The 22,406-nt window shown below is 35.8% G+C and overlaps 1 long non-coding RNA gene across 1 annotated transcript; it reads right to left on the bottom strand.

Moving 5' to 3' along the window:
* Positions 1 to 8,468: 8,468 nt before the first annotated feature.
* On the bottom strand, positions 8,469 to 11,031 carry LOC113477287. The gene is made up of 3 exons (XR_003397874.1): positions 10,937 to 11,031; positions 10,459 to 10,605; positions 8,469 to 8,497 (listed from the first exon to the last, which is right to left on the bottom strand). It is a non-coding gene; the product is annotated as an uncharacterized LOC113477287 (long non-coding RNA).
* Between the last annotated feature and the right edge of the window lie 11,375 nt (positions 11,032 to 22,406).

Below are 22,406 nucleotides of genomic sequence, written 5' to 3'. Positions count from 1 at the left end.
GGGGGGGGGGGGGGAAAGAGATTATGTACATAGGTCTTTAAGGTTTAGATCTCAAGGTTTTCTTGGAAATTAAACCCAGTAAGAGAGACTGAGAAAAAAAGTACTTATAGGTTTGCTGATGGATGATGAAGATTTGGATCTTCTCAGGCATCTCCAAAAAGTTTTGTAAATAAAGGGTGATACCACTGTCACCTCCTCCTTTCAAATGCAATGTTAAAAATCCCAAATGAAAATTTTTAAGCAAATTAATCTGAAAGTTTAGGTTGATTTTGACAAACAAAGGAATCTCAGGATAAGACAGGGTACACAATCAGAGCTGGAAAGGAGAAGAATAAACAGGAGATAAAAAAGAGAGGAAAGGAAGGTTCTTGAGTGTCTGTACAACCAATCTGATTGCAAGGTTCTGCATCTGACCTTGCTCAGTAGGATGATATGCAAAGATGAAAGTGTGGTATAGAGAAATGATAAAAAAACCCCAACCAAACAAACAAATAAAGCAAAAAAAAAAAAACAAAAAAAACACCAAAACCAAACCAGCAAAATCTCACAATTGTCATTGGGAAATCTTCCCCTAACACCCTTCAGGAAGAGGGGAAAAAAAAAAGTTATTATCAGAGAAAGTTAATTTATGAAGAAAACAAGAAAAATAAAGGTTTTTAATAGTTTTTGATTCATAAGGTTGTTAAGCAATATAGGAGTAAGATTTCTTTTGGGGAGAAGACAGCACTCTTGTGACATTGTAACAGTATAATGCAGCAAACTTCTGCATCACTTAGATGACTGGTTCTATAAGTTTGAGGTGCAAATCTGGAATAATTTTAGAAAATAAGTGAAATTTCACTAGTGTGAGACTGTTGTCAACTAGAGAGAAAGACATTAGAGTTTGATCTTTAACTGTTTGTGGATCTCTGGACACAAGCAGCATATCAGAAATTTTAGCAGAGTTTGACCTTCAACACCTATACTTCTTCGTACTTGTCAGAAAACTTAAATTAACCACTGAAAATACCTCTCTGATCATTATTATTTCAGCAAAGCAGGTCAGCATCCTGTCAGCTCTCTCATGTAATCTTCCCCTTGTTACAATTCTAATCCATCAAGGTAACTTCAAGGATAGTTTCAAATTATTTTTCCCCAAGGTAGCATTAGGCTCACACTTACAACAAAAGCTCAGCATTCACAAATCCTTCCCATCTCTTGTCATGAACAGATGGCACAATAAAGACAGAATGATTTCCTTACTCTCAAAACTTAGGGGAAGAAGAAATTGTTAGGAAAAACAAAATTGACACTATAAATATTTCTGAAGCTGCTTATAGGTTAGTACTCCAGAAGTACAGTAGCAGCAATATGCTTCTTGGCTTCTAACACTACTGTCATCAATACGTGATTGGAAGTTAAAAGAACACAAAAAATTAGAAACAAAGCCCTTTTTGCAACAACTTGAAAACTACAACTTCCTTTTCTTATTTGGCTGAGAGTCCTAAAAATCCCAGATGACCTTTACGCCACGACACAGTAGGCGAAAGAACTGTTGAAAAGTGGATGGGTGATGAGCTCTGGGATGGCAGACACCACAATCAGTATCAATACACTCTTCATTGTTGCTGTAAATCGGAGCTTATCAAAAGCTAAAACATCGTGATTCCTTGAGGGGTGGACTTTAAGCTGGTTTTGTATCAACTTCCTCTGGTACCTCCATGAGGCAGAGAGCATCAGTGTCTATGCTGTCTGATTCCTGCTCTTCTACTCATTACTGGAACAAGGGGGCACAACCACACACAAAACACCCACAAGTTTTCACTCTCTCTAACTAAAAACACACATCAGGCCATCTCCTCCAGATTAGTAGGGAACCCTCCTCAGCCAGCATAGCACAATGGTAGAACATGTCCTGCTCCTCAATGACCCTTTTAAGAGATGGCCAGAGCAGGAATTACAATTGATCAACACCTAAATCCAGATAACCTAAGAGACTCGTGAGTGCTCTAAAAAAGAAAAATAATTAAACCTCCGTGTTTCTGTGGGACTCTTCATAACAATAATATTTTGTCAACAAGAAAAATAAGAATTTCTTGGTTTTCTGAGTGCAAGACTAATTAACCAATTTACCTAGAAATTAAGGACCATAAAACCTCATCAATTCTAAAGAGAGCATCTCTCTCTCCTTCCTTCTCCCATCTAAATTTACTGAAATGTCTGAAGAGGAAACCTAGAACTGGACACAGTACTTGCCTTTACCTTTCTACAGTAGAGCATAAAGGACCAAACATATAGATAATACGCTTTTGCATAGCTTAACATATTCCTGGAACAAAGGCAGAGAATAGGGTACTGACTGTGATACAGTATCCAAAAAAGAGAGTTTCACGAATTAACTGAGACACCTCAACATTCCACTTTAACTGAGACAGTAAGTCTTTTAAAAAAAAAAAAATCACACAGGAAATGCTTTTTTCTTGCTATTTGACAGCAGATTGAATATACAACTGCTTACTGAATTTTGGAATAAAACTAATAAAAAGGTCTGAGCTGACTAAAGGAAATATCATGCCATCAATCTGCATTCAAAAATCCTCTGACATGCAGTGCAAAATCCAGGCATACAAGAAGAATATGCTTACATTATACCACCTGGTCATTATACAGTGCTTTGTTAATGCATTCTGTTCTCTTTTGTAAAAAAAAAAAAAAAAAAAAAAAGGAAAGAAAAAAAGACAGGAAACAAAAAAGAAGCCATTGCTAACATACAAGAAAGAATAGTGACTAGATGGGAGGAATCTCTTTTTATTTTGTCTGTCAATAGCAATACAAGTAAATGATTAAAATACAAAAATCATCATATTTGATATTTTTTGAAGAAAGATGAAAACCAAAATTAGATTTTAAAAATGAGTCATTTTGATTATGGAAAACAGTACTATAAAAACTCTCAAAGTCATGGTTACTAGGAGAAAAATCATCCATGTTAATTAAGGATATTTTCTAACTTTGCATTTAAAAGAAAGATTACAACATATTTTATATTGATGTTCTTACAGAGAATATTCTTCCACAGAGAATAGCTCCTATATTAATATTGATGATATGCATATTGGCTTTTTGAGTTGGCTACAGTTTGCTCTCCTACAAAATACTTTAGAAATGCTACATATCTGCAATTGCACTCTAATTCCATCAATGATATTATGACAGCTTTAGGGGTTAGTTCAAATCTTGGTGGTTTGAGGGCACTCCTTGATTTTAATAAAGAAGCCTACGCAAAAAGCAAGCTGTAAGTTTAATTACAAGTAGGTCAGAGCTAAACCAGGCCATTTTTTCTTCGAGCCAAATCAGAAGCCAGGGGAAAAATGTCAGGCTAAAAGGGTTTTGCTACAAATGACAATCAGGTGTTACACAACCAAGGAAATGAACCAGTGAAGGAAATGAACCAGCCAATGGCTCTTACAGAGCAAAGCAATGGCTGCCTATGAGTATTTAGGATCAGTTATGGGAGCAGAGGCATTGCAACTGTCCAGTTCCCCAGGAGGGAAAGGAATGCATGAATGGAACTGGAAAGATTTCATTTTCCTGTAGATTACGCTATGTAAAAGAGGTGGAAGGGACACATTTGAGAACTGCTATACTGTAACATACCATTAATTTATCTAGTGTTGTGTTACCCATTTCTGTCAAGGATTAGTACATAATAGAAAGGATTGAATGTTGTATAATATATCTAGCTCTATATACCTTCACATTTCCTGGTCACATGTATTGGAGATCTTCACACACACACCTACAGTCATACAGTGTAGGGAGAGGCGCTCGAAAGATCTCACGATGTACGAGAAGAATAGAAATAGAGGCGCACGAAAGATCTCGCAATGTGCGGAAAGCACAGGGAACTAAAGATCTCACGATGTACGGAAAGGCATATATAAAGCAATTGCGCAGTTAATAAATTGAGGAAGTACCAACCATCATATTGGTGTCTGTGCTTTTGTTCCCGCAAAGGTCTTAACCTCCTGCAAGGGTTAGCTGTGATCTGAACGCCACATTTCTGTGGATTGACAGGTAGAAAAAGACAGCTAATACCTTACCACAACACTATAACATAGCTTGAATCAAGAGCCTGAAGACTTCAGGCTCAGGCAAATACCATCACTGCATAACTAAGCATGATTCTGAACATTATTTGACATCCCATTTGTTTTGAAAAATAGTAATTTTTCTGATGCAAATCACCATTTCTTGGGCCATCATCCACACTATCATTTAACAACCACCTATGTGTCTTAAAATCTCCCTTAAAATCAGGATCTTAAAATAGATACTTCATGTGAGGATATCAGGGAGGCATCTGTCCAAAAGGCATGTTTTGTAAGACAAAATAATGAGTGAAAAAAATGGAGAAAAAAAATTATAGACTTGATCATAGGAATAAAGTAAAACAGAAAAAGAGCAAAAAAGAAAAGCCGGGTCAGCATTCTATTGTCTGAAGAGAACTTCTGACTAAAATCAAATGAACACGTCAACAATATTTGTTAGAATAGCAGTCAGGTTTATTCTAAGTATTCTAAGTAGCTAAATGCCTCACAGGAGATCCTGAGCATCCTCATTGCCCTGATTCCAGCAGAGCTGGAAGACCATAACATGATGGAAGCTTGTGCTCTGCCCTCTGATACAGTGTGCTTCTCACACACACACTGACTTGCTGATGTAGTCCCTCTTTGTGTGTTCAGTGTCATTAAACTATATCCCCACTACTACAATAAGAAATAAATAGTCAGCCTCAAAACAGAGTTCATACAAGTGGGAACAACCTCATGGAACTGTTCCCTCCAGTGCTTTTACTCTAATGCCTTTCTTAGATCAGTAACGTTGTGTTGCAGAGAACATTTCCAGGTACTGGGACTCAGTCATCCATACTGTTAAATTACCAGATTTGCCCCAGACAGAGTTTTTATCCAGATGAACTATCGCTCTTCAAGCAATTCCTGTACATGATTTGGTATTTAGCAGGAATAAGTTTAAAGGCAGTCACTGTGTTTTGAATAGTAAAATAGGTTAACATCATGGACCAAGACACAGGCCATTCTACCACTTGGCTTTAGGGCCACTGAACACTCCTAGGAACATTTGTGTCTACACTAATAAAGAGTTACAGAAGAATGCATGAATAGGCTAAACTAGATTAGACTAGACTATTTCTGCTAGAAGGGATTTACAACAATCATCTAGTCCAACTGCCTAATTCAGGGCTGACCAAAAGTTAAAACGTTATTAGGGCCATTGTCCAAACACATCTTAAACACTGACAGGCTTGGGTCATTGACCACCCATCTAGAAAGCCTCTTCCAGTGTTTGACGATCCTCTCTGTAAAGAAATTTTTCCTGATGTACACTGGCACATCTTTGAATCATTCTTCCTATGTGTCCTATCACTGGATACCATCAGAAAGAAGAGATCATCACCTCCTTCTCTGCGTCCTCTCCTCAGGAAGCTGCAGAGAGCAATGAGATCTTCCCAAGAGAAGTGAATCTATAAAGAGAAACAGTTGGTGAGGATTGAATGTTCACACCAAGCCCTTCAAAATTCATAGACTATGAACAAGCTCCAGTTTCATTGACTGAACAAGCCTTTACTGTGAGAATGTGTTACACGCACTCTGGGAACATCTCCTCTGGGTTAGTTTAATTTGAACAGTTTGTACACCCCAGGATTATTCCTCAGTGCAAACCAAAGTGTGGTTATAGCAGTTGGCTGGGGGGGTTTCTTCAAAAACACACTCCTGATTCAACCTGAAATATGATGCAGGCACACTTTAAATTTACCAGTATAAACAGCATACAAATACTAACCACTAGAAAAAGAGAAAAAAGAAAAATAATTTTCTCATTTCCTATATATGGGCAATATATTTGCATTCTAATTTCTGTACTTACAGATATTATGCTAATCAAGAAATGATTGGGTATATCAGGTGGTCCCTCAAGATTATATAATGTTGCTTGATTTCCTGCTAACAGGAGGATCCCTCTGTAGAAACCATAGCAGAAAAACAATGATTGCCATATTTACACAATACTGCTTTGTATTGTGCTACCAGGGGTGGAAGCACAGCCCCACTATATATCATGGACTAATTCAAACTGCTTTTGTTTTACCTACAAGGTTTAAAGTTTTTTTTTTTTTTTTTTTTTTTTTTTTTATCTTATTTTCTTATTTCCCCTCTTTGCCCGGTTGAGAAAAAAGGGAGAAGAGGGGGAATTGATAGAGCAACGTGGTAGGTACCTGGCATTTAACCAAGGTCAAACCACCATATATTGTTTGACCAACAATCAGATTCTCAATTTTTGTTTAAAAATAATTGTAATAAGAATCTAGCCTACAGTCAATCAATTAAAAAAATAGTATTCTTGAGATAAATATCAGTGTTTTAACTAACCTAGCAGTGGGAACTATAGTATAAAATCAAAATAAATTGTCAGTTCAGTTAAGCTGAACCTTAACTTTGTAGTATAATGTTATCACAGATTACTTCTTTTGCTAGATTTATAAATAGAACATACTGAAATATTCCTGTGGAACATGATATGTAAATTAAGACACAAGTAGGTGTCATCAAATTTAAAAAAAAAAAAAAGTTCAGTTATACTGAAATAGGACAAAATATTTTGCTAAAATCATCAGGACATATTACTCTGTATAGACAAATAAAAGACAGTCAGAAAAGTTTACATCAGGGACTTCTGATCCTACAAACTTTACTTATTAAGCTAGGTAGTAGAAAGTTTTTACTGAGTTTTGATAGACTTAGTTGTATTCTAAATGCATACCTAATACAGATAATGTTAAGAACTTTCAAGAAATGTAAGAAAACAAGATACGATATGCTATTCTATTAGAAATTGTGCAAAAGGCATTACTGCAGTCAAAAATTTTAAAGTCTAGATTTACTTCATTCTTATAGTTAGTAAGTACTGAAGTTACCAGTTTAAACTTGAATGGTTTGAAGACTTGTTTTATACCTCTTGAAATACTTTTTGGAGGGTATTTGTTCCTTCACTTGAGACAAAGTTGTAGATAATATTATGAATATACTCATTTTAACTGGTATTTGTATGAAATAATTCCCTGAATTTCTAATTCTTGCCTTCTTCCAAACTCTCCCAAGGCTTTATAAACCCTTTTTGTTCTTATCTGAAACTTTTACAAAGCTCTGTGATCACTAGAAATAAGCATTAGGCCCATACTCTGGTTATTCCATCCCTTGTATGTGACCCCCTTCTATTGCATATACAAAATACAGGAAGACTGCCTTCCTGGTGGTTAGTGGGTGATTCTTCCTCAGATTGCTTCTGCAGTAAAAAAAGAACACTGAACTTTAGGGAACAGGGCCTTTTGCCTGTTCTTCAATTTTACGTTGTTTGCACCCTTTCTCACTCCAGCTACTGCACTAAATCCATATTTTCTGAGAAGGTTACAAATGCAGTCCATGCTATATATTATGGATTAGATACCATATATAAAGAAAGGATGACTGAATGTCTTTTTCTTATCAAATTATTAGATAGTTAAAGAAAATCCCCTAGGCACTATTATTAAATATAGATGTACTCTGTCATTCCATCATATCTGAACTCATTTCTCAATTATAGATTTAGCATCATTTTTGCTGCATTGTTTTACAGACTTTTTGTTCTTACGCATCTTTTGTTACTCAAGCAGTGTTGGTGCTTTTAGAAATGGCAGCAAATAAAAACATGTAAAATGCAATTTCTCATAGATAAAACTGAAATAAATTTTCATTACTTAGGGTTTATTCTAGTGTAATTGACATCTGATTCTCCCATGCAGTCTTTAGCATTCATAAAACACATCACAGGAAGGTCCCTGATGAAGCTGAAGGAGAAGTTTTCTCTGCACTGATATTCTCTAGGAAGTCTCAGATGGACAGTCCATCATGCTGTGTGCACCTATTGAGATGTATATAAGTCAAGTGTTTGCAATCCCTTGCTTTTCTTACCAGCTCTCTTCAATTCTTTCTTTTCTATTCACTTGGCTGGTTTTGTAGTTTAGGAGTTATTTACTCCTATCAGATGTAACAACAGAGATCTCACTTTCAAAACCATATTGTGATATGCACTATTATAGCAGAAAAGAGGAATTGAAGATGTTTATTGTTAATTTAAAATCTTCCCTTTTGTCATCTGTTCACCTCAACGTTTACTTGGGCAATGAAATAATAATTGCTTTCTAATTTCTGTCAAAAATTCCCTCACAAATCACCTGGAGTTGTCACTATTTTAAAAGCAATGTCTGACATGATAAATATTGTCTTATTTGTTTTATCTAAAATTCCAGAGATTCTATTTTAATTTCAGAAGTAATTCAATAGTTTATTAGCAGATTACATTACTGTTAAATTTACAGATTACCACTTGCAGTTGTTCTGCAGTTTTTTCTCAGGGTTAAGCAGATCAGTAGGAAAATATCACATTTTAATTAAATCTAATAATATAGAAAAACTGTGTGTTTGTGTTTTTTTCTTAAGTTTCAACATAATTATATCTTGATACTTATTTAGTAAGTTGCTCATGCAATAAATCAGTTTACTTCATTTTAAATGGCAAGTTGTATTGCACATCGTATGTGGAATTGTGCAAGTACTTTGAGAGACCCAAAACTGTTTACAAGAAATTTTAACATTTTAAAGTGATCGCAGACTTAGTTCTTAAAGAGATTGCAGTAGAAGCTTTGCTGGAGAAAACTAACAGCATAGCTCCCAAACAGGTCTGTGAACAGGAACTTGGAAGTGAGCATAGACTTTCCAAACCATCTTGCCAGCATTTGTAAGAAGGCCTCTTCATTCTTCAGAACCTTATTATTGGGCTATACATCTTAGATATAGCAGACTATTAGGCTATGCAGCCAATCATCCCAAAGATTATGTCCTGTTTGATCCTGTTCTGACTCCAAAGATAGCCTAAGATTAAGTTATAGAGATCCTCTACAGTTTTGTCATTCATGATGCACTGATACTCCCATTCACATCTTATTTCACACTCTATTGTAATACAATAGCTATTTCCATAATACAGGGCAACAGAATCTCCAGTACTTTAGGACAGGGAAATGTCAGGAAGTCCTGTACTTTCAGAAGCATTCACATACAGATATTAGAGTGAAACACATTTTGAATCTCTTTTTTTTTGTTCCAGTTCCTCCCTGATAAATTTTGGTTTAACAACTAAATTAATTCAGTTACCACAAAACCAGTCTAATTCCTGTAATTCTTCACCACAGCTGAATTCTTTTATCTTGAACACAAATCTTTTTCATTCATGTGATCTTCTGTTTGGATATGACAATTCCCTCTAACGTGTTGCAGTGATCGTAAGTGGGAGACCATTGTACATTTGAGGAGTTATGAACCACCCAGGAGTTAACCTGAGTATCTCTAGGCCTGTGCTGGGCTGCACTGCCCCTGGAGCTCAGCCTGTGTTGTGTAGTCCATAGTCCCTGTCTGCAGGATGATCCTGCAGGTAGCTTTCACTTGGTACAGGTGATTACACCACCTGCGCGTCCTTGCTTTTGTCTAAAAGTGCAGCAAGAAGTTCTTATATGAACATCCTTTCTGTTTGACAGAAGAAGTAATGAAGAGTGTTGTTTTCTTGTAAGAAAATGCTATAATAGCTCAAATGATCAAAATGGGGTAACCCTTTCCATGGATGGAGTCTGCATCGTGTGCTGTGCCCTGATAGTGAGACCATTTTATGTTGTATAACTCAGGGTTCCCAGGACCTAAAGAGATCTAAAATTACCTATACTATTCTCTCTTTGTAGTGCTAACTCAAAAAACTACCATTTGAAATGATTATTTGCAGAGTTTGAATGCTTGTCTTACTGGGATCATAAGGAACCAAGCACCTTGTGGTCCAAAATATATGTCCAGAATATGCTACTATTCCACAGTAATCACAAGGTGCAGGAAACTTGAAAGGCTTCTTAGCTGCCAGCTTCATACAAAAAATCTTGAGTATAATTCCTGCAGGCATTTATGGATGTTATCTCAATATTCCCAGACAACTCATACCTGCTGCTTGTTTGAAAATGATAACTTATTTGCTCAATAGATGTCAGTGAAAATTGTAGAGAAAAAAAATATATATTAAATACACTTTTATGTTTTTGCATTGTAGTTTGCATGTTGTTTGTATTGTATTGATGGATTCATCTAATATTAAGAAGCAATGGGAAATACTTAATTTAAATGATTGTGAGGTTTACTGTACTTAATTTCTCATAAAACTGAGCCATTATATGCAGAAAATGATAGATATTTTCCCTTCACATTTCTGTCCCCAGCCATTTCTACAGGCTCTTTATTGATTGCACTTAACACAGGGTAAAAGGAGCGTGCAGTGGCATAAGCTACTGCCCAGTTGTGCTGCCAAGCACGTCCTATTTACGTCACATTGGAAGCTTGGAAGGCAAGAAGGTGGTGATTTGTCAGAACCACAACTTTTCAAAGTGATAACTCTTTTTCAATAAATCCTTCAGCAGAACAAAGGGCACATGTTTTTTCCTGCCAGCTCATCTGCATGGTTCATAATTGCCTAAGTGAACACAAATATATGGGTTACAAGGATTCCAGATTATTGGAATTTTTCAAAAGCATAATATTGGGTTGAGAGAGACAAAGAATGTTTGCTCTTGGTCTAATCTGGGATGGAAAAATGAAATTAAATATTGAGTCTTTTCTATTATTTCAATTAGAAGTAAACATTATTCCTCCTGGAGAATGGGTAAAGGAAATTCCCCATTCTTAAACTTTTAAATTTCACATTTTGCAGGCTCACTTTTATAATCAGATTCTTCAGAAGATCCCTTTCTATCCACATTTTTGTGTTTTCTCTCTCCTTTATTAAATTACAACCATTTTCCTACCTTCTCTCTAGAACTCAAGTTTCCAGGGTAACCTCCTTTTCTCTCAAGCTTCTTCACTTAGGAGAAACAGAGGTTATTAGCTGATAGTTCCTGTATGTTCAGGTAAAAACAGGACATCTTCAGATAATTGCTTTACTTTCACTATCCACACAGCCGAAACAAATAAAAAGCCCTCCCAAATATACATGCATTATATTCATAAAATATCTCACTCAAACATGATTTAGACAGAAACAGAGCATTCTGTTCACAAATTCTAGGTTATTTCCTAGACCCATAGTTTGACGGGATTAAGAGTTTTCAACATCATTGGTAGTAGAGGTCCTCAGAAAGACTTGAAGTCTATCAAAAATTATTTATTGTAAAATTCTGCTTCCAGTCTTCTATGCATGTGTTTCTGTGTGTTTTCAATTAAAGATGACTTGTTGATTCCTTCAGGTTTACTCTTACAGTGCATGTAGAATGTTGTGATGGTTTGACTCTGGCTAAATGCCAGGTATCCACCAAGTCGCTCCATCACTTCCCCCCCCCCCTCCCCTTTCCCCTTGTTTTCTCAACAGGGCAAAGAGGGGAAAGAAGATAAACCAACCCTTGTGGGTGAAACAAAAGCAGTTTTAATAGAAGCAAAGCGAAGCAAAGGTCCGCGCATGGAAGCAAAAGCAAACAGATTTATTCTCTACTTCCCATGGACAGGCGATGTCAGCTCTTCTCAGGAAGCAGGGCTCCCATACCTAGTTGCCTCGGAGGACCAAGGGTGACCCCCCCCCCTTCCTCCTTTCTCCCAGCTTTATACTGAGCAGACGTCATATGGTATGGAATATCCCTTTGGTCAGTTTGGGTCAGCTGTCCTGGCTGTGTCCCCTCCCAAGATCTTGCCCACCCCGTCCCACTGAGGGGGGAAAATGTTGGAAAGAGCCTTGGTGCTGTGTAAGCACTGCTCAGCAGTAGCCACAACACCAGGGTGCTATCAACACCCTGCCAGCTCCCAGCATAAAACACAGCACCGTGAGGGCTGCTGTAGGGGAAAACCAATTCCAGTTCAGCCAGACCCAGTACAAATGTAAAGAAATACACATTCTAATTTTAAACAACTAAAAATGAAGAACATACTAAACATTAAATATACAGCATTAGTAAAACTATTGTTTAGAAAATTCTATGATGAATACAACTGTAGAATATTGAGTTTAAACTGAATTTAGCCTATAAGAAACATTTTCATAGGGTAGAAATCATTCTTAGATTGAAATAACAGAGGCAGAAAGAACAGAGCAGTACTAAACAACAGGACTAAAAGGAACATCGTGTCCCACCATAAAAATTCATGACTGTGACAAGAAACTGAAAATCTCCTCTTCTTTGTTCATGAATTTGTGCCCAGGAATTAGGTCAGAAGACAGCTGGATTATTTATTTATGTATTTCTCTAGAAAGATTTTATCACATTATCGGAAATGCATGGAATTTCTAGCAGCCTTGAGAAAAAAGCCACTATCACATTTCCAGATCAGTGATTTAAAAAGTGAAAGTGTGCAGACCCTGAACATATGTACTGGTTTTGGCTGGAATAGATTAATTTTCTTCACAGTAGCTAGTATGGGGCTATGCTTTGGGTTTGTACCGTAAACAGTGTTGATAATACAAGGATGTCTTCATTACAGCTGATCAGTGCTCACACACAGCCAAGGCCTTTTCTGCTTCTCACAGTGCAGCACCAGTGAGGAGGCTGGAGGTGCACAAGAAGTTGGGAGGGGGCACAACTGGGACAGCTGACCCCAAATGACCAAAGGGATATCCCAGAACATATGATGTCATGCTCATCATGTAAAGCTGGGGAAGAAGAAGGAAGGGGAGGATGTTCAGAGTGATGGCGTTTGCCCTCCTGAGTAACCATTACACATGATGGAGCCCTGCTTTCCTGGAGATGGTCAAACACCTGCCCGTCGATGGGAAGTGATTAATGTATTCCTTGTTTTGCTTCACTTGTGCAAGCGGCTTTTGCTTTACCTGTTAAACTTTTTTATCTCAACCCTTGAGTTTCCTCACTTTTACTTTTCTGGTTCTCTCCCCCATCCCGCCATGCTGGGGGCATCACCAAGTGTCTCCGTGGGGCTTAGCTGGCAGCTGGGGTTAAACCATGGCAGCACACAGTGTTGTATATATGTAAGGATTTGCATACAAAGGAATTTGCAAAAAGAAATAATAATTTCATAATTCAGTTTTCAAATTTTATATCATAATCCATTCCACACTATCAGTTACAAAAATTATTTATTAAAATTGTAATCGTTTTAAATTGACTATTACCTGCACTGAAAATCCTTGTGTTTCAATCAAAAATATGTCTGAGTTATTTCAACAGTTGATTCTTGGAATCCAGAGGAATTTTCTCTCTTTTCATATAATGATTGAGGCAAATATAATAAAAGTTATTAAAGTGGCAAATTATAATAATCTTCAATGCCAGCATAGGTTGTACATTTTCCAAAGAATTAATTATTTCCCATTTGTTAAAGCATTTCCTTTTTTACCTACTGTGAAATTCCTGAATGTGCTTTTGAACAGTCTTTGAAAGCGTCAGACAGTCACAGAAGCTCCATTCAGAGCCTCGGCATTTCTTATTGAAAGCACACAGCTTTTCTTCAGGCAGTCTAGGCTACACCCTCCCAACACATGCCTCTCCATCACCCCAACAAGGCAGATCACTCTGGGCTTAGTTTTCATTGATCTAGATTTCACTGAAACTCTTGTCCTAAAACTACGACACTGGCTCTCAAAATGTTCTATTGTATATTTGGCAAGGGTAAAATATAAATGCTAAGTGAAGTCTTCCTTAACACATTACTTGAGAAAGAAAAGAGAAAGCACAACCCCAGTTCAAATATTTCCCGGTTCCCCCTGGGCATTCAGTGCACCTGTCTTGTCCAGCTGCTGTAGAAACACCTGAGCTGGTGCAGTAGTTTGGGCTCAGAAGCAGCACATCCTTTTTCGTATGTACTGCATGACTTTACCAGCCCAAACTGGTGCAACCTAAGAAATTCTGAGCACCAGTTATACATTAAAGTTCCTTCTCTCCAGTAGAGTAAAAGTTTAACAGGTATTTGTAATAACATTTCACAATTTGTTATAACATCTCACAATGTTAGTTACACCATAGCCAAAAATAAGACCCATGTTCTAAACTGGTCACAGTCACTGCATGGAAGAAAAATATTATTTCACATTGGCCAAGAGCTCAATAAAAAATACATTTCAAAAAAACCTATTCTCAAATACATGTGCGACTGGGTATTCCACATAACTGTGAGCTTCATTCCACCGAGTAATGACTCACCTAGAATTACATGCTGTTCATATAAGAGAAACTTTTGCCTTCAAAAGAACCAAGCTGTTAAAGTGTGCCACCAAGGAAAACTTTAATTCCAGAATAGCGATTTTTCAGTACAGCTGCAGACTGAGACAAAAATGTAAAATTAAAGAAGGCTTGCACTGCCTGTATTATGAATGCTTTCAAGTGAAAAATAAAGGATTTATGACATAAGAACATGGAATGCAGAGGTTATGAAAAGGAAAATTTTCTTTATAAGTCTGACATCAGGATTCTATTTCAGTGCTATTACTCCCTACAACTGAAGAGCTAGATCATAAGCCACACATCTTTAGATGCTGATTAGCCAGTGGAAAATGAAGGCCATAGTAAGGGTCTGTAGTTCACCTCCCATAGTTGCCTCCCTGCAGGTGAGAAGACAGCATGTTTGCAAGCTCCAGTGTTCAGACAAGGATATATTTTGTCTTTGTACCAATTCGGTGACTGTAAGGTGCACAGGAATTATGTAAAGGCAGAACTACTGATGTTATTGACTACCTCCTTAAGGCCATATTTATCTCTGATTCTGAGCCAGTCTTTTGACCAGCAGTCAATAAGTTGAGAAAGATGTGTAAATTGAAGTCGACTAAATTCCATTCATAACCACCACAGTCAGGGATATAATGAAGTCTTTCTAAAACCCTTGTTAATTTTTCCCATAGTTAAAGCCAAGAGTTGTCATGGGGACCTCACGAAAGATTTTTTCAAGTCAGTTTCAGAAGTTATTAGCTATCAGCTGAAATCCCCATTTCTCTAACTTAAATTTAAGCCATTAAATCATACCACTATCAATTGAAAAAGATGAGAAAAATAACCCCCTCTAAAGAAGAAGCACATTCTTACATTATCATTCATTTACATCCTTGCACATAAACCTCCCAAACTAAAGAGAACCAAGAATATTGGGGAAGGCAGAGCTATAACTTCTTACTCTGCAAGGGAAGCTTTAACTCAGAAAGCATGGCACTGAAATCTACTTTCTTTTTAATATGTACAATTGCGTTTCCTTGCTCTAAAGGTTTACAGGCTCAAATCTATGTTCCATAGTCAATGGGAAAAAAAACCTCACAAAGTATCACAGCTGGGAGAAAATATAAAAACTCATTTTTATTTAATATTATATGAATCTTTTCAAGTATCTTTTTTTCCTAATTTTTTTCATTTTTTCATTTTGTTCATCTAATCTACACAAGTTATAAAATATTGAGAAAAAAACCCCACAATTTTCCAAAGAAGAATTAAGACACTTGCATCATTTGTTACAGGTACTTCATACTGTATTTCTATAGATGTGATAAGGTAAGGAGGGATTTAAGAGCTAGTTTCCATGTTTGTATTGAATCATCTCACCAGCTGATAATTTAGCTGTTTTTTCTGTGTATTAAAATCAGTTCAAATAACTCACTGTTTTCTTTCTGCTTTCTGTGTAGGTACACAGGACAAATGGAACAACCACTTGGTTGGTTTTGGGTTTTCTGTACTAGTGAGGCAGAAATGGGCAGCTCATCAATGCAGAAAATTAGGGAAGGAAACATCCTGATGGATGCAGAAGAAATGCCAGAGGCAAGCAACAAGGCTGGCCAGAGGATACTGGAGATATTGATGGTGACACGTCAGGAACCATTAAGCAGATAGAAAGACAGGAAAGCAGAGTCCAGTAGTTCACAAAAATATGCAGAATCATTTCAATCCTGAAATCATAAACACTTGAGGGGGTTTAAGGTAATACTTGGTACGGTTTAGAGCCAGCAGCAAGGAAGAAAAAATACCCAAACAACATATTTGTTTAGACAATATACCTGTATACCCGTATTTCAAATTACAAAAGAAGGGCACAGAGGAATTCAAATTAGAGTTGGGAAGGGAGTTTAGTATTATGTTCAGGAAGGAGGAAAATAATAAGAAATCTAGAAATGCTGTATGAAGTAGGGAAATAACATATTTTCCAGGGGAGCATTTCTAACTGTTCCTGTAGAAGACAGTATAGGGGGGTGGGGATTGAATTAGAAATGGCTCCTAGACCAAACGCTTCAGAGATATTGAACAAGCACCACTCTTCAAATTAGGAGAGTTGAGGAGTAATTGCCCCTGACACCTCCATCCACATGGTGCTATATGAGTATAGCATAAAAACTCATTAAAAAAAAAAAAAAAATCTGAGAAAAAAAAGCCTTAACTGAGAACAAGGTGAACTTGCATGGGTGAAAAATTTTGCAACCACCACCACCAAGAAAGCAATATGATGCCACTGCCTCTAGACTGTATTGGTGATAACAAACGCAGCATTATACTAAATATGGAATATCTATGTCTTTCCAAAAGAATGGACAAAAAAGCTGTCCCCTTTTTCTCATATAGCATACTGAGTCGGAAATCCCAAGACCAAATTCAGTCACAAAACCATATGCACACATATGAAGAACTCAAATATTTACATAACAAGAAGATACTATAATAAAGTTAATGTTGGGTAATGGAGTCCCTCAGTGCAAATAGCAAAAGGCTTCAAGAGCACAAATTTAAGGGAGGAAGTTTATGCAGAATTTCCATTTGCTGCAATAAATTTTTTCAAAGAAGAAAATTAAAAAATAAAATCAACAGATTCAATATATAAGACAGCAAATATTTCAAAGAGATAAATAGGTTTTTGTTCTTTCTGATCTTTGTAATATAATTACCACCTTCTAGCCAGGAATTCAAGAAAGCTGATGATCAGTATATTAGTGGCATGAGTCTGTGATGTATGACCAGATACAAACTGTAATGAACTACGCTAAAGAAATCAAGGTACAGGAGCTTCAAGAACAGTGTTTCTTTACTGAACTCTCTCAATCTTCTTTCCCATTATACTACAACTCAATGAGAAAGAACTTCTATATCTGATTTCCCTTCTCAGCTCTTACTTTTAATGGTGGTTTTACAAAGCATTTTCCTCTACAGACATCCAGGAAGGGGGTTGTGAAGTAATTGTGAGCCAGAAAGCAGTCTCTGAGAACCTCTATTCTGGCAATCATGAACTTGATTCCTATTGCTGATTGTACAATATCCTCTGCCAAAAAAGCATTTGATAGACAGAATATATTCCTTTATTTATAAACGCTCTACACAGTGATGCTCTATAGAATGGTCAGGAATTAGTGGTTTTCATATGCAACTTTTTTTTTTTTTTTTTTTAAATAACATAAGCTATGAACATTTAGACAGAAATTTTGTGTGAATTTAAAAGTGTGTATTTCAACAAACAGAGCAATACTTAAATTGTACAAAATTTTGGTTTGTTTAGGGTGATCCAGCCAGATACATGCTAGCTGCACTAACATTTCAAGTATTATCTACTGTTTTCAGCCCAAACACACATTTATAGAAAAACAGCCTTTCCAATAAAAGAAGAAAAAAAAATCACATCTCCAACTGTTTAATGCTTTGTACATAGGAACTATGAATTTGAACTAATTGATTCTGATTGATAAGCAGCCAAAAACATGGAGAGTATAAACAGTAATGCTTTTAATACCTTTAATATTTGTTACCTTTAATAGCTTCACCCGTACTTAAAGACAGTCATCAAGCTTCATATACAAGCTAACAACAAAACAGCAACGTGAGCTGTTTCTTAATATCTAGCAGACTTTAGTTGGACAATATTTATTTAAAAACATTGTTGAAATTAATGAAATTATGTGAGGTTTTCCATGCTGCTAAAACCACAGGTAGCAACCTGAAACAAATGAGGAACAGTGTGGGATTGTGCAGCATGCTCTCTCTAGGATGAGGTAGAGAAGAAATCACATCATCACCCTGAAACCGCTGCCGCTTTCAAAGTGTCAAAACAGGGCCCAGAGTTGAATGGGTGTCAGTAACTTTGAGGTGCACCAGCGTGAGTAATTATTAGTAGATCTGCTCCAAGAAAAGATAATATGGTATTTAGCAAGTATGATAGGAAGGACAGATGTGTACAATTCATAGGAAATGTTGGAATGTAATGAAATACCAAGATTTACTTTTTACAACTGTTGAAGTTTACCTAACAGCAAAGATACAATTTCTTGAAGGACTGTGATTTAGAAGGTGTCTGGTTAACCATTTCAGCAGCTGTACTCAACTAGTTATCAGGTAAAAGCACACATCATTGTGGAAGATCGTTAATAAGATTTTGGGTTTCATCGGCACTGAGAAATTCTTCCAGAGATACAAAATAGTTTGTTAAATTATACTCTGGGATAACTGAAAGGTGAGTCAGGAAAGTACCTCTTTACACCTGTTAGAAATCACATCTGTATCAGGAACAATGCTTTATTAAAGGCAGCAGGAAATCATTCACAACCACAAATACATTATCAACACAAATAACATTATTTATACAGATTTAGGAAGTCAAAAGTCAAGAAAAACAGAAATAACTAAACATTTCTGAAGTTGCTTTACTGGAATTATCAAATGGCCTAGTCTTAAAGAATTAAAAATCAAGATGGGGTTGATTTATTGAATCTTCACTATTTTTCTTTTCACTAATATCCTCCCAGATCTTTGGAGGAAGAGTTTAGCATGTAAGGACCTGCAAATATTTTCCATATTACTACTGATAGGTAATAGTAGTTGGTAAGATCTTACTAGAATGTCCATCCAGAGGAATCCTCTTACTTGGCAATGTTAGCTTTTCTGAAAGGCACAGCTTTGATAAATTGTATTCACAAAGGACAGCAGTTGCCTGTGCATAGAGGTAGGCTTTAACAGCCTTTGAAAACCATTGGCGCTTTTCAAATTAGTGAAAATGGAAGGCCAAAGATGAATGACAAGATGCATGTGAAAGAAATTATCAACAGCAGAAGAGTATTTGACATCCCCAAAAGCCTGGAATTGTCTTTAAATATAAAGACTCACCATATACTATTTTCTATGCAAGTCTAAATTTCTCTTTATTTATAATGTCTCAAAAATATTAGAACAGACATATTAATAAAGCTCAAGTCCAACATGTTACTTGAATTAAATAAGTGGGTACAAATTTAATATTTGGGCGATGTAGCTTAGCCTACATTGTTCACAGAGCTCTTGTTAGAGAATTTTTTCCTAAGTCCCCGTGTTAACTATTCTAACATTTAGATGAGAGATTAAAGATAGATGATTTCTAACAAAACAAAATGTCAGTGCAATATAACCTTTAGTAATTCTACTGTGCTTTATGGTTTAAAAGTGACAGTGATTACTCAGAATGGAGAAGTGTGGGCAAAGAAATTAGGAGAAAATAGGTTAAAAATAAAGCATGTGTAATTACACCTTCTCAGCTACTTCTTTTTGAAAGCGCTCCACCTCACAGAATACAAAATTCAGATGTGAGTCATCTCTTATAATTTTGTTCCAGAATAACTTGCTGTTTAAAAGGGGAAGTAGTGATTTTGATATCAGGAACTATAAATTACTTGGTGGAAAATATGTTATTTTACCTGCTATAAATAATTTACATTGTCAACTATTAAAGATTAAATTCATTATGAACAAGAAAAGTATGGTAGATTAGAGGTGTGACCTATTATCACTCAGGCAGGCTACCAAATATCTTCCACAGCTAAACTTTGAGGGTTCTTAAATGCATTTTATATTAAAGAATTGTTACAGAAAAATATATAGATCGGTATTCATCTGCTAGATCAGAGACTGATGATCTACTAAAACAGTTGAGATAGTACCTTAATACTCACATTCAGCAAATTGTATTTTACTCAATAAAATTATGGACAAGAAGCTACATTAAAAACTGGATGGGTGTTAAGAATTATTTCTGATGAAAATAAAGGTAAATTACATTAAATTATAGCTGCCAAAAATGTATATAAATAAAAGTGTTACTTTTTAAACATGAAAAACTATTTTATGGAGAACAGCAAATATACTTCCTTACGCTATTACAATATATGTTCAGATGTATTTATGACTGCTGTCATAATGTGATGAATTCTGATTATATGGAGAAACACACACAAAACTTGAATGATAGCAGCAGACTTATGATCAAGCAAGGAGAAAGTATGGAGACAACTGAAACAGTTCAACCTTCAGATGTTATTTACTCTAGTTGTAAATTAATTTCTTCAGTTGCAATATCATAGTGTTATTTGACTATGAATTTGACTTTTATTATTATTTTATGTATTTGTGGTGTACAAAAAGGGGAGTATTTTGTTATGATTTTTATTTTACACTTACAGAGCCAAGGAAAGGAAGAAATGCAGTTTTCAGTATCTCACCCTTCTCTAACCCTTAAAGAACTACTTTAATCCGTATTAATAATAATAAAAAAAAAAAAAAAAATAAAAATCACTCACAACTGTGGTTGCACTGGTTAGCAGAATTCTGAACAGAAAAAAAATTTTAGAAGGGCTTTTAAATCTGACTGTAGGTGACAGCTGGAACCAGTGCCTTTTTTTAAATTCTTCATAATAAAATCATATAACAACATTAAATGAATAAATTATCAGATATAACTTGACTTTTTATACCTAACATGATTCATTATATCTACCATGTCATTTATATGTTCTCATCTCTAAATAATGATGAAATTATTGAAGTAGCTAACATGTTCTTATAGAATTATTATTATATTTATGTTAACTTCACTTGTATTGCAAGGCAGTGCTAACACCCTCATTTTACAAATGAACTGGTGCATGTATCTCCAAACAGAAGATCTGGGCCTAATGATTTGTGAATGATCACAGGATATTTTTTGTCAAATAATACTTAATATCACATCCTTAAGTAACTGCTGACCACCAGTCATTCTTTTTCAAGATGGACAGTTGAAATTATTACGTGGAGTTCATTCACTGTTTCTCCCCTTCCTTTTTTTTTTTTTTTTTTTTTTTTTAATTCATGATCTAATAATTAACAGCAATAATGTATTATAAATCTTAAGGTACTAAATTCTCCATATGATTTTGTGAAAACTTGCTCTTTTTACAGAATGTTGATACCTTATAAAAAACAGAAAGTGCTGAGGGGAGATTTAGTTAAGAATAAAAATCTCAGGACACTTAAATGAAACTTCTTTGTCATACATGGGCGCTAGGTCAGTTAAATGTGTTGCTTTGTTTTTTCCAAGGAAGACACATTTCTCTGAAGGCACTAGATCATTCAAGGATGGTACAACATACGCACAGCAGTCAGACCTGATTAACTCTGAGAAGAAGAGTAAATTATACATGGAATATTCATCAAGACTGTGATATCTGTCACATTGAAAGCAGGACTTCAATGGAAATCTCTATCAGTTGTTACAGTCCCTCTCCTCTCTCACAGGCAGAATCCCCACTGTTTTGAGGATTTCTGTGACAGACCTCCTTGGCAGTGGACTAGGGATCTCATAGATCTTGCCATGAAAATAGCTGGCCATCCCTACTTTTCCAGAGACATACACTCAGTATCCCAGTTAAACAGAAAAACATCTTGATTTTCTAGAGCAGTACCATGACCTGGAGAGCTTATTTTATAACAGAAATGTTGGGTGCTAATGTTTAAAAAAAAAAAATCTTTTTAGTAATTATTTCATTAAGGAAGTTTAGAAAACTTTTATTCCCATTCACACAGAAACTATTTTGGAGAAGCTAAATAATAGGTTTTTTAAAAATCATTGCTTTAGTCGTCACAAGATTGTGAATTTGCCTAATATTTGCTGAGTAGTTTTTATCAGAGAAAGAGTTTCCAAAGATTAGAATATTTTTCTTCCATTTGAGAGTTCAGTGCACAGGAGTACCAGTATAGAAGGCAGAAAATTTGAATTAATGTTTCTCCTTTTTATCAGTATTTGAACACGTGGTCTAACACCTCTCATGGGCACAATAGTCATACAGGATACTCTAGAGCTGGTGTGGATATTTGCAATCTCCTCTTCACCATGTTAGATTCTGTATAAATAATTAGGTATTTCCTTTAAGTCTATAAATCATTTTTATCCATTTCCATTTACCATCAACTAGACTACAAGATCCTTTGTGCCCCAATTTATTTTGCCTGTTTTTTCATTCATGGCAAATACTTGCTAGAGGAAAGAACAAGACAAAGGCATGGCAGAATTCTTTATTGCTTAACTGTTGACTTCACTGAC

Source organism: Athene cunicularia (assembly GCF_003259725.1).
Source record: "Athene cunicularia isolate RWA chromosome 2 unlocalized genomic scaffold, athCun1 chr2_part1, whole genome shotgun sequence".
Lineage (NCBI taxonomy): Eukaryota > Metazoa > Chordata > Aves > Strigiformes > Strigidae > Athene > Athene cunicularia.
Note: the sequence above shows the minus strand (reverse complement) of the source record. Positions and strands in the feature narration are given on the sequence as shown.